Here is a 12,567-nt window from a genome sequence, read left to right as displayed (position 1 = left end):
AGGCATGCTTCAGTCCCTTACTCCACTGAGGAAGCAAGATGCATGAGCTCCCAGCCAGGGCAGCTTCCTTCCTCCTCTCTGCTGGCTCAGTTGTGCTGCTGAGTTCGCTCTCCACCAGCACCGTAGAGATGCCAATAGCCTGCCTATTCCTCCTGAGTCCCAACACTGATATTGCACTTCAAGTAACAATTTGACACTAAATTAATAAACATATTCCTACTCTCCTGGGTTTGGAATGGTTTATAAAATCTTTTATTTTATTTTTTTAATCTTGCCATGTTATTAAAACTCTGCTTTCCTTCTTTCCTCCTTCCCTAAAAATTTTTGTCTTAAATTTTTCATTTGTGGCATGTGGGCTTGGGATTCCCCCCTCCCACACCCCTCAACTGTTCAATATAAATCAGACAGACATTTGGGAAATAAAGGAGATCTGATAAATGAGACTAGCTGAATTTCTGGAGACATGCCAAACTTTAGACAAAATTAAGGCAGTAAATACGTATCAATTACTCAAGGGAAACTTTTTAGAGTGTTTTATCAAAGGTTATCTATTGCCAGTCTTTTCTACTGTAAACCACTAAACCGCTAAACCACAATATCGTCTCAGCATTTAGCTATCCATACTCTAAATACAACACTACAAACTGCCTTTCACTCATCACAGGCAAGAAAACTAACCCAAACATCTCTCCACTTCAGGTGGACAGTCAACATATGTTGACTGCAAGAGTCACTAATAGCCTTATCCTTCCTTAATCTATAAAATAGGTTACTAAAGCAATGATAATTTAGATTAGGAGACTCTTTGGAATCTTAGGTTCTATATCTGCTGTCTTTGGCATATGTTGACAACAAAACTGATGATTCATAGCAACAGATTTTTACTATATTTTTGGAATAGGCACTGTTTGGGCTACAGAGAGGTATGAAAAAAAACATAGCAAAAATAACACTTTCTGTGGTACTTGAAGGTGCAACTTTTTCAAACAGAGTATTAAAATAGTATATGTAAATGGTGCCCCTTGATACTTTGAAGACAAATTTTAAAGTAGAAACAGGCACTCAAATGGGTTGGTGGTTTTAAATCCTTCTGTATAAAGTTATCAGAAAGGAAGATGAGGACACGTCCAGAATTCCAGTGATAAGAGAAGTTCCATGCAGCATTCAGGTTCTGGGAAAGCACAACCCATCTGGAAACTCTCATCAGCTTGAGGGCTATTGTATAAAAGCTCATTAATGAAAAATGGGTTTGCACATCTCAATATGTTTATAGGGACTTCCACAGCTTTCTGACAATACCATCTAATTGAAAATTTCTTACTGCTGTTAGGAATCACCTCTATAATTTGACTGCCTTCTCATACTAACTGTAAAGCTGAAACTAAACCACCAGCCCACAGAGGGCTCTCTGACTTTAGTGACTGCTGTTAGAGAAATTTCAGTCACAGCCTTGTCTCTAAAACAAGAATGAAACAGACATTGCAACCGGAAGTGTATATGCTCAGCACTTCTGGACAACAGGAACATTACTATTATCATTCTGCAGCCTACAGAATTAAATTCTCATTGCTTCCATTTACAGCCAGAGAGAGGTCTTTACATGACCTTCAAGCTGCCGGTCTTCTAGCCCTGAAAAGCTACAGAAAAGGTGATGCAACAAAGCCTGGGCAAACATCCTACAGGTCCAAAGAAAATGGGGAACAGGACTTCCTCCTATTTAACTTGTACCAAACGGCAGGAGGAAGGGGAGAGACCAAATACTGCTGGCATGACGAAGTGCACTCTCATTATCATTGCTGAAATGAATTTAGGCTATGCTTTTAACATCACTTCATCACCATTACTCCTTCTGGTTTATGTTTGCAGTGTGCTTGCACTAGTGTACTAGCTCTACACAAATTTTCACTTCTCTGGAGGTTAAGAATACTTTGGACACTTTACAAACATTTTACTATTTCACTGAGAAATTTCAGAGCGCTAACAATTTCAATCATCAACCCATTCCTTCCAGAAACTTATCAAAAAAGGAAATAATGATAGGAGGAATGTCAACAACAAAAAAGCCTTTACTACAGATTGAAAAAGACAATTAGCTATTTCAGGAATGAAAGCTATATAGCTGCATAGATTAAGCAGAGAGTCACAAATATAGGTGATTTTCAACATGCCTATGTTTCTCAAAAAGTCCTTTCTCAGTATGTGTCAAAAACAAAACACTTTCAAATTTCTGAACATCATCAAAATGTTCATACCTGTCTGTGTCTCAACACTGAAAACTTTTAAAAAATACTGAATGCTTTGTCTGACATAGTTTGAAGAGCTCAGAAAAGATATTTGCCCATATACTGCATGTGTGGTTGTACCAAAAACACAAGTACTGGCGCACAACTTGAGTGAAATCTTTCAATTTCCATATGCCTTCAGAAGCAAAAAAAAAAAAAAAAAAAAAAAAAAGCATTTTATGTATTTTCAGAATACACAGAAAAAAATCAAAATAATGTCTACCAAAAATAATAATTTTCCTAGTGAGAAAAAGCTATATTTCATATCTGCAATAACATCAAAGACTACACATCAGGGCTGGAAAGTTACATATGTGAAAGACATAATGATTTTCCTAAAGCAGTAAACCGAAAAACAAGTAAATTTTAGAACATTTTTATGAATAAGATCTATGTATACAAAATAAATACAGCCAGCACTTTCAGTGCTGGTTGATTCATTTTGGATGTCAAAAAAATTCTCTGATGATGTAGGGTTTTTTTACACATATGTAAAAAAAATTCAGAACGTAACAACATAAGTATAATTTGAAATAGCATTATCTAGTGAGCATGCAGACCATTAGAATTCTTCCTAAAGAGAACAAATAGAGTTCTAAGACCATGATTTTTTCTTCAGCAGATTATGTGCAATCATGGCAGTAGCCAAGAGATAGGCTATGGATTGCCCTTTCATACAGAAAAAAAGCTACAATCCCTTGCTTTTTTAATACTTCTTTTCTCAGAAGTTCAAAATTATGTTGTCATTATGTAAAAATTTTGGATTCTAAATGCTACTGCCAAACATCCAGCATGCTACTGTATAATGTGGCATTCAGAAAGCAGTGGTATTTATGATAACTTTTCAATTACACTCTCTGAAACTAAAAACTTTATTTGATCTTTGTTTAATATTCAAAGCAAAGATGGAATTCACATACTGAAAGCAGTAAACTCTATAACAAATGCAACAATTCTATTTGTCTTCCTTCTAAAAACAGAAGAAAACAGAGCAAAGAATTTCTAGGTAGTGTATACACTGACTCTTCAAGCATTGCATTACAAAGTAAATAATTTAAAAATGTTTTCAGTATTTTTACTGTTCATAATATTAGTAACAAAACTGCTCTCATGTAATAATGTGAGGAAATAACAGTATAATGAAAATGATTTCATTCTTTAAAAAAGGTTACTGAGTTCAAGGACTTTTCATAAGAGTATGTTTAAGAGCCTATCACTGTTACTATCCTATCAACAGAATGGCAAATTTTAGAAAGTATGGCAAGCTACCTAGTAATAAACCTAAATTTATTCTTTCACTTTAGTGATGCTCACATATAAAATATTTAGAGTTTATCATTCTAAATGCTAAATCTGTTGGGTGTTTTGCACACAGAAAGACTGACAATATAAACAGATATTAATATTAACATGAGAAATAGTCTATATTTTTGTTTGTGATTATTTCTAATTTTTTAAATATATTATACTTAACTCTGTCTAGATACCTCAAACCAACTAGGAAGGTTCCTAATAGATATGCATTTCCACAATAAACATGTCATTAAAAAAAGGCTTCATCCCCTTTTCAGTTTTGTTTGTTCAGCCTCAAATAAATATAACCTCTAATGCAACTTACAGTATGTTGGGTTATATGCATTACACAGAAAGTCTGTGTAGGAAAAAAAATGGTAATATAGGAGCCTCTGATAATAAATAATGGATAGCCTACAGATAGTAAGCATCTTCTTTCCCATACCATATGCTCCCAGCAATCATTAATATGTCCTTATGTTCAAGAGACAGACAGACAACTGTGCAAACAAATAAACTACTACAGACTGCATTTTCCATGGCTATATAAATGAAAATTGTGTTCATTATTTAATTAAATTAACATGCCAGCTTCCCAAATCTTTGGAAAAACATCAACAAGCCTACAACCATTCCTTCCCATAGTTACGTACGTCTTTTATTCATCTTAAAAGAATGTCAGAAATGGATGTGATGGATCTGAAACAACAGTGGAGAGACACTAGCTTGGTGAACCAATTTTTCCCACTACAGCGTATATCCTTCTTTGAAGAGTCTCAGAAACAAAGCAAATCTGTCATAAGAGAAATATGAATCATCCTGTTCTCTGTGCCTCTTACCTGCAATGCCCCTGGAAAACACAACAAAAAACATTCAGGCCCAATCTGATTTGATAAAACATTTTCTACCCATTATGAGCAGGTACAGAGACTTCATAAAGCATAAGGCAACAGAGAATATGGTTTGTGAATTCTGAATGAGAGTTCTGAACCTCCCTTTGGTGGAAAGCTTTCAATGACTTTTACCCACGAAGATTTGGACTTTTAATGTAATCTGTTCTTTGTCTACAGAGTAATGCCATATTACAGGATAACATGAACTCTGTATTACAACTATATATCATTTTAGAAAAAACTCAGTTTTGCTTTAGTTAACAAATGCAGTATACATGTATCCTCAAATGCTGTTGATTGTTCATAAAATCATAGAATACTTCAGGTTGGAAGGGTTCTCAGGAGAACCTTTTGCTCAAAACAGGGTCAGCTGTAGTATCACACCAAGTGACACTACCATAGCATGACCTGAAACCTCCAAGGACAGAGACTGGGCTGCCTGATGTGTAAGTCAGAAGCAGCTAGCAGAGAGGTATGCAAATAGCTAACCAGTACAACTGACTTAACAAGCACTCTACCAGAGGGGAGCTAGGAGATATACTGTACAACATCGCTGGGGAGCTGAATATGATCCTCTGTCAGCAAGGCATGCTTCCTGCTTGCTAGCCAGATACATCTTCCATCCCTTGGAGATTCTGCCTTGTATGTTCTATGAGCATTGAAGGTCCTCTCACTCTTCTCTTCTGTGTCAATCAGAAAGGCACTTGCTCTACATTGTCAATGACTATGAGGTGTAAGACAAAAATTTGCCTTTAAAAAAATCAGAGATTTGAGCATAATGACTACTCACTCTACAAAAATACACTTCTCTTTTTTCAAAAATATCCTCCTATTTACAAGAATGTCCTAAGAAGTCAGTTGTGACTAAATAAGAAAGGGAACCTTACACAAAAACAATGTAGAGGATAGCATTCTCTCTCTATCTTTCCTTGACTGAACTAGCTCCAATCCATAAAATTTTCTCCCTTTTTTCTCATACAGTAGTAATAGCAGTAGAATCAATAAATCATTTAGGATTCATTTGTCCAAAGAGCCATCACTATATCAGCAAAACTGATAAAGTAAAGCACCAAGGGATGCAACTCACAATGAACTACACATCCACCGTTCTACTGTAATATTAGAAACAAAACAAAACAAACAAAAAAACCCTACGTCTCATTTTCTGTATCCTAGACACATATCCTCACAGTGCAGCCCAATAAAAGAAAGAAGGACCCAACTGACTTCAATCAGTTTGGTCAAAGAGAAAAGATTCTTCATCAATCTTAAAAAAAAAAAAAAAAATAAAAAAAAAAAAAAAAAAAAAGAGAGAGAGAGAGAGAGAGAGAGAGAGACCGGGTAGATGCACATTTTGATACTGAGCTCTCTGCCTTAAGTCACAAGATACAAGAAGCTGGAGTGGCACAGGGAAAGAGTCATGTTGGATCGGAACACAACATACAACCAGTTCCTTTCTAGGTGAGGCACTACGATGAAGTGAACCCAGAGATGTCATATACTGTTCTGTGTTCAGACAAACCAGGAGATTCTCTTGTCTAAGGAGCATCTCCTCCTTCCATACTAAGATAGTATCTTTCTCTCAACTAAGCAAAAGACAACCTTCCATCCCATTGAAAAGGGCACATAAATCAAAAAAGAACAAAACCTTTCTCTTCCTCAGAAATAACTTGAAGTCCAAAAGGAGTCTTCCCCTTGTGCTTGGCCACTTCAAGAATCAAGCTATTATCAGCATTCACAAGTTTCACAGTTTCTCATGTTCTTTTTCAGAATCTATGCAGTCCACACTGTTTCTTGCTTCCTCTGTCATACAATTATTCCTATTCTCCTTTTATCTAAGTCAGAGTTAATGTATCACATTTGGCAAGTAAGCAAGCTGTATCTATCTCTGGGTGAGTTTCTCACGCTAACAGCAGGTAACAAGAAGAGAATACCAACACTTTACTGATCATCTCCATAGAAAAGCCAAAACTGATTTATCATGGATGGTACCATTTCTTATGTTTAAAGGTTGTCTCAGAATTAATTCCCCCTGCTCATAACCTGGGGGAAAAAGGAAAATACCACTCAAACGTAGAAAGGGAAATATAATTCACAAGTGCTAAATTTATTTTAAAAGGCCGCCCCAAAACTGGGCAGTGATTTGATTGCAATTAGGGAAATCATCAAGAAAGGTAACAAAACAGGACAATATAAACCCTTTAAAAATAAGCTGCACTCATTAGGATAGTCATTTAATTAGTCCACTTAACCTGATGGTTAATCATATTACAGAGTACAGGGATATAAAAGCTATACTCAAGATCAAAAAGCTCAAACAAACTGCTGTTCATAGAATTAAGTGAAAGGTATTTCTAAAATAATAGCGTAGAAGCATGAGTCTAATGCTTATTTTACACTTGAATACTTTCCAATATCCAGTCAACCTCAGTGTGCAAATTGGTGTAGGTTATAAAACTAATTAAGAAGACAGGACAGAAAATCTAGACATTGTAAACATTTCAGGCAACCGTTAAAGCTTCTTTGTCCTTTTTTAATAGGTACATTCAGCCATTTTTCCACCCACAAGAATATTTTTAAGAAAGATTATGGAACAACATGTATTTATACAAATATTTTTACATTTACATTTATATTTATACATGTATTTTTACAAGTATTTCTTCTGTTAATTTTAAAAATCAAGATTCATAAGGAAAGTTGCAAGAATACTGAAAATGAAAAATCATCCTGTTGAAGCTTTATGGGGTTCCTGCCAGAAATTAGTTCCATCAAATGGAATTCATTGTTAGTGATGTGACTTTAAGGATGAGAGACAAGAACTGTGAACAAGGAAAAATGATTCCTTTCATGTAGGGTCACAGGTGTTTATGATGCCTAACACCAACTCACACAAAGCAAAGATTAGCAGTTTGATCGAATTCTAACCCAGAGATTCAATCCCTGCCTGCCCTGCTCCTTACCTCTGCCTATTCTGAAAAGCAGCAGAATAAGCAGGTTAGTTGCAAAGATGGGTAAGTTCAGCGAGATATGCCCAGAAGTAAAGGGATCTGCACTGTTGCACACCGCTGCCTGCACCTTGTTCCATTTCCAGCCCACTGTTACTTATGGTAGTTGCTTATATAAATAAAAATAGATATCTATTTCTAGATATAAAAACATATATACAGAGAAAGAGAGAGTGTGTGTGCTTTCTACATTAAATATAGTTGTGCACAATGCAAGTGAGAAAGAGCTCTCGTATACACAAGGAACATTACCAACTGCATAAGAGATTAACTTGAAGTTGTAACCTGGGAGAAGAATCTCACTTCTCTCCACTGTTTCCTATAGAGCAATACTGGACCAAAGCTCCACTGCCCTTCAGTGAAGAAGAAAACACATTTTATAATACCATTCAGGATCGGCCTTTTTAGAAAGCCAAAACATTAAGTACCTGTATTTCTTTCCATACTTTATTTGAGAGAAAGCACGGGCATTCTAATATGTCATTCTCTTTATAAGAAATTTATTTTGAATGAAGAAAGCATGAAGCAGGATGTCTGAATGTGGAGCTATTTAAAAGAAAAAATATTAATGCTCATCTCACTCTGCAGCTATAAGTACTGTTGCAGAAAAGGAATGATAAATACTTTGACGATTAGTTGAAGTCCTCACAAAAATTTAGAAAAGATGACTGTTCTATATCCACAGGTTATTATTGAGAATATTGAGCCACTGGAGCTGTATGGTTTCTTCACAAGGACACAACAAATCAGCAGTGAAGTTAGGCTGGGAAACATGTCTCTTATTTCTTGCTTTAAACTTTAGAATATAATTTCATGCTATTGCAGAATTTTCTGAAAAACTACCTTTGGGATGTAGCTTTAAAATAATCTGTTTAGTCAGGTTGTACCAGAGAAAGCTTCTAACTGATACAGTTTACCAAAGTGACCCCGAATCATGCTTCCAAATCTGCTTCTAATTTACTAGAGTTCCGTCACAAAACAAAAAGAAACCAACAATAAAAAAGTAATAACACTGCCTAAGTATAGCAAAACAGTTCCACACAATTCTCACATACACTTCCATATCCTGAGACACAGACTGCTCTTGAAATGTAAAGTTTTGTCATTGCTATTTCTTAGCATAATTCATTCCACTGCACTAAACAGAGTTAAATATACGCTTTTTTAAAAATACACAGTCAAAAATCAGACTGCTTTGTATTTACTGAGCTGCAAGTTTGCAAATAAGTATCTGCAATTTTCAATGTTTCCTAAATGTTTTTCTTCTGAGGAAGAGACCTGTGTTTCTTGGCAACACTAAAAGTTCTAGACGGAAAAGTGCCATTGCTTTCTTTAGGTCCTCAGGTCTTCTTTTTTTCTGCCTTGTGGAAACTAATTATGACAGTATTGTTTTATTTTTGCTCCACTGAATTATCATGTTTTTGATATATGCTCTAAAAAGATTTGCCATTTTTTCTGCTTTGGACTCTTCACTTTTTATGATTAGGAACATGCCTCTACTTGACATTTTCTTTAATTCAGTATCAATTCTGTCTCCAAGTAGTATGGACAATTGAAGATGCTTTCCACTATCTCAGTCCAATGTTGTCAGGACTCATTTTCTAGACATTTTGCTAGCGTCTCTTCCAATTCATGATGTTCAGAATATCAGCCCCAGATCACTTCCCATTTTCAGTATGGTACAAAATACAAAATACAAGCCATAGCTTTATCATTTCCTTCTTTAAATCTTTAAAGTATGATTCACTATTACAAGAGCTGTAAATACCCTCAAAGAATCAAGAAGAAAAGATATGATCAAACCCCCCACACACATACACACCCCAAACCTACATATACTTACTTATATTTAAAAGGACTGCCTTTTGCTACAGTGCTTTAAAGCACTGTACAGCTTTGATTTGTTAAAAGATTATATACATATAAATAAAATAATAAAAATAGGCTTGAACTACTGATATATTTATAATTTTTATGGAAGGTTTTTACTATTATGGATCATATTAAATTTAACAATGATACAATTTACTGTTAATGTTTTTAAACATACATTGAAGCGCCATGTTCTTTGCTGTTCATAAACTAAAAGCCAAATACATAACAGGGCATATTATTAGTAGAAATATGTGACTACCACATTTTGTAGCCATTGAGAATTCCTTAAATTGACTTATTTTTTAATTATAATATATTTAATTCAAGAATAATGAATTCAAGTACAAATATTTAGGCTGCATTATTAAAATCTCCAAGATACAAAAATATATTAAACATTCTCTTTTTAGCAGTTACTGATGACTTATCTGAGTCTAGCAAAACGATATGGATAACCCTTCTTCCAAGTACCCTGACAAGGTCACTTGTTTGAGTGTTGAAATGTAAATTACTTATATTACTATAATACCCTTAAAAGTTTTCATTTTGTGGATAAGTTCTGTTCCAGCTTTCCTTCCCATCATCTTTGCTATTTTAGGATTGTGAAATCTGAAATGTTTGTTTTCATAAAAAGACAATTTAGGACAGAATTGAGACAACAATCTATAAAATGAGTTTTCTTCGGTGTGACAAATACAGTCAGGTCCTCCCATTTCTAATCTCTCAAGCTGATTTCCTCTCCCTTATAATACAGAACTTTATATTAATTAGCAGCTAATCTTTTACTCTCCATGGCCTCTGCCACTTTATTCTCTCAAGGTCATTGCATTTGGCCTGATCACAAGAGCATTTTCTGCTCGTCTGGTTTTGTATCACCCACAAATTTGGTCACTGTTGAAATTACATCAAAGAAATACTCAACAAAGAAGATGTGAGGCAGCTGCACATCAGACAGAAAGGCAATAGTTTTTAGTTTCTGTCATGAAAAGAGCCTCTGTAAATGCACTGTCCAGAAGAATCAGATGCTACTTGAGAAACAGTAAAAAATTCACTAGTATATAAATACCGCTCACCAGCATGGAGTGTCCTGCACACTACTATAGGTCCACAAAAAAGACACATATTGCAAAAAGATTTTTCCCCAAAGATACCCTACTATAACTGGTTTATGTTGCTGAAAAAGAAATTGAGTGTTTCATTATTACACAACCTACAGTGTGATATCCCCTATGGAAGTAAAAATACATGTAACAACCCAAATAGATACAGATACATATTTGTAATAAGACCACCCTATTCTAAGCACACTGTTCTATGGAACAGATAGGCCATTCCTCCCCCCCCCCGCCCCCAAAATCTACAGGCCAGAAGGAAATACTTCTCTAGGACACTTGATATGTCTCAAGTCAGCAATATGTTCAAGTGGCTAAACTTACAGATCTTTTTTCTAACTTTCTGACAAACGCTCTTTCAACTGCATTTACTAGTCAGCTGATAATTAAATTATGTCTATAAATTCCCTTTGGAGAATTCATGAGGTATTTCAGAGATCTTCTTTAATATTTACAGCAAGTAAGGCCTGAATTCAAATAGGATGTTGACTAATGCTGACTGCACATACCATCTTGCTCCTACTTAGATTTTATTTCAGTATACTGTTTTAAAAATAAATACAAAAAATGCCAATAATCTTTACTATGATAACTTAGCACCAAAATATTGTCAAATGCAATAAAAGCTTAAATACTGACTCAGTTGCTAGAACCCTGGAGTATGGACTAGAATGCATCTGAAGCAAATTCTTGTTGGCATGCTCTGGCCCTAATTAAGATGCAGAAAGTTTTATTGGTATAAATGGTAACTGTACTAATAATGATTTTACATTTATATCTCACCATTTTCCAGAATGATCATCAATATTTTACTGGAGACATACACACTAAATGGGAGAATCAATTTATACATCACCAACACCCAGGCATTTTTTAACAGGATACCAGTGATAGAATCCTGCTAGGCATCAAGCCTAAAAATGAAGACCACTGCACAAATTTGAAGCAGGAGATCTTGAAAGACAGAATGGAAGTAGCTTAGTTTGGACTTGACACCACAGCAAAGAATACACAGCCTTGGGAAATACAAATTTGTAGGCATTTCAGGAAGTTTAGCAGAACTTATTAGAAATCAAAATCTATCAGTCAAATGGTGGTAAAGGAATTCTCTGGCCAACAATATTAGAGGATGCAGCTGGCTTCAGTATGACTCTGTGGGAAGGAGATAACTCAATGATTTTTAATGAGTTTTGTTTTCTCCCATATACTTTCACAGCTTTTCCTGAGAAAGGAGATATTAAATACAGCAACAAGTAGGCATTAAGACCAAGAAACTCGTTCATTCCCCTGGGGTGTGAATAGTTGGGATTCATTTATTTTCCCTTGCTGCCCTTTCCTAAGTGTTTACATCTTTGAACACATTACCTTTCCAAAACTCTGGAAACTCAAGGATTTATTCATAATAGCAATAACGATAATAAATTCAGAATACACTCAAGCAGTCAAGCCTCTTGGTTACTGCAACAGAATACCTAGAAGGCTCCAAACATGAAAGATGTTGGCACTGGAAACAAAAACAGAGGGAAATGAAAAGAAAAAGGAATGTAAATTATCCATGTCTCCTTCCTTTGCACTCTCTGTTTTCTAGTCAGTGTCAAAACAAAACATTTGGCAGCAAAATGCTTACTAATGCAGACACGTCTCTAACTTAAAGTGAAAAATTTTGTTAAAGTCAGTTAAAAGTAAATAATTTAAAATTTCCATTTTATAAATATTTAAGAGTAATTCTTTATTCCTGAAAACAATATACTCAATGTGCTCAATTTGTCCACATCAGTCACATTTCATGGCTTTATATGGAAAGCTGGAATACAATGTATGCAACGACACAACAAGCAAGTCAAATGCTTGAGAAAAAATGGGACTTGTCCAAAAGTAGGGATAAGGAAGTAAAAAACAACAGAAAGTACTTCTAAAGCTTTCTGGTAAAAAATAAAGACATGACTTCAAAACTGAGTCAATGGACATTGACTGAGATGGTCTGGTACTTCGAAAGATAAAACTGTGAGACTAATATAAATCTGATTTTGTCTATAGAAGTGATTACACAGAGTAATAATAATTGAGCACTCTGTTGATCAGTTACATTTAGCTTAATATGGAA

General features: G+C 35.0%; 1 protein-coding gene across 1 annotated transcript in view; it reads right to left on the bottom strand.

The window, feature by feature from the left end:
* The window catches only part of GFRA1 (GDNF family receptor alpha 1), a 136,011-nt gene that overhangs the window by 101,655 nt on the left and 21,789 nt on the right, over window positions 1-12,567 (bottom strand). The window lies entirely within an intron of this gene.

This window comes from Rhea pennata, chromosome 7 (assembly GCF_028389875.1).
Source record: "Rhea pennata isolate bPtePen1 chromosome 7, bPtePen1.pri, whole genome shotgun sequence".
Taxonomy (NCBI): domain Eukaryota; kingdom Metazoa; phylum Chordata; class Aves; order Rheiformes; family Rheidae; genus Rhea; species Rhea pennata.
The sequence above is the reverse complement of the archived record's forward strand: the minus strand, read 5'-3'. Positions and strand labels throughout refer to the sequence as shown.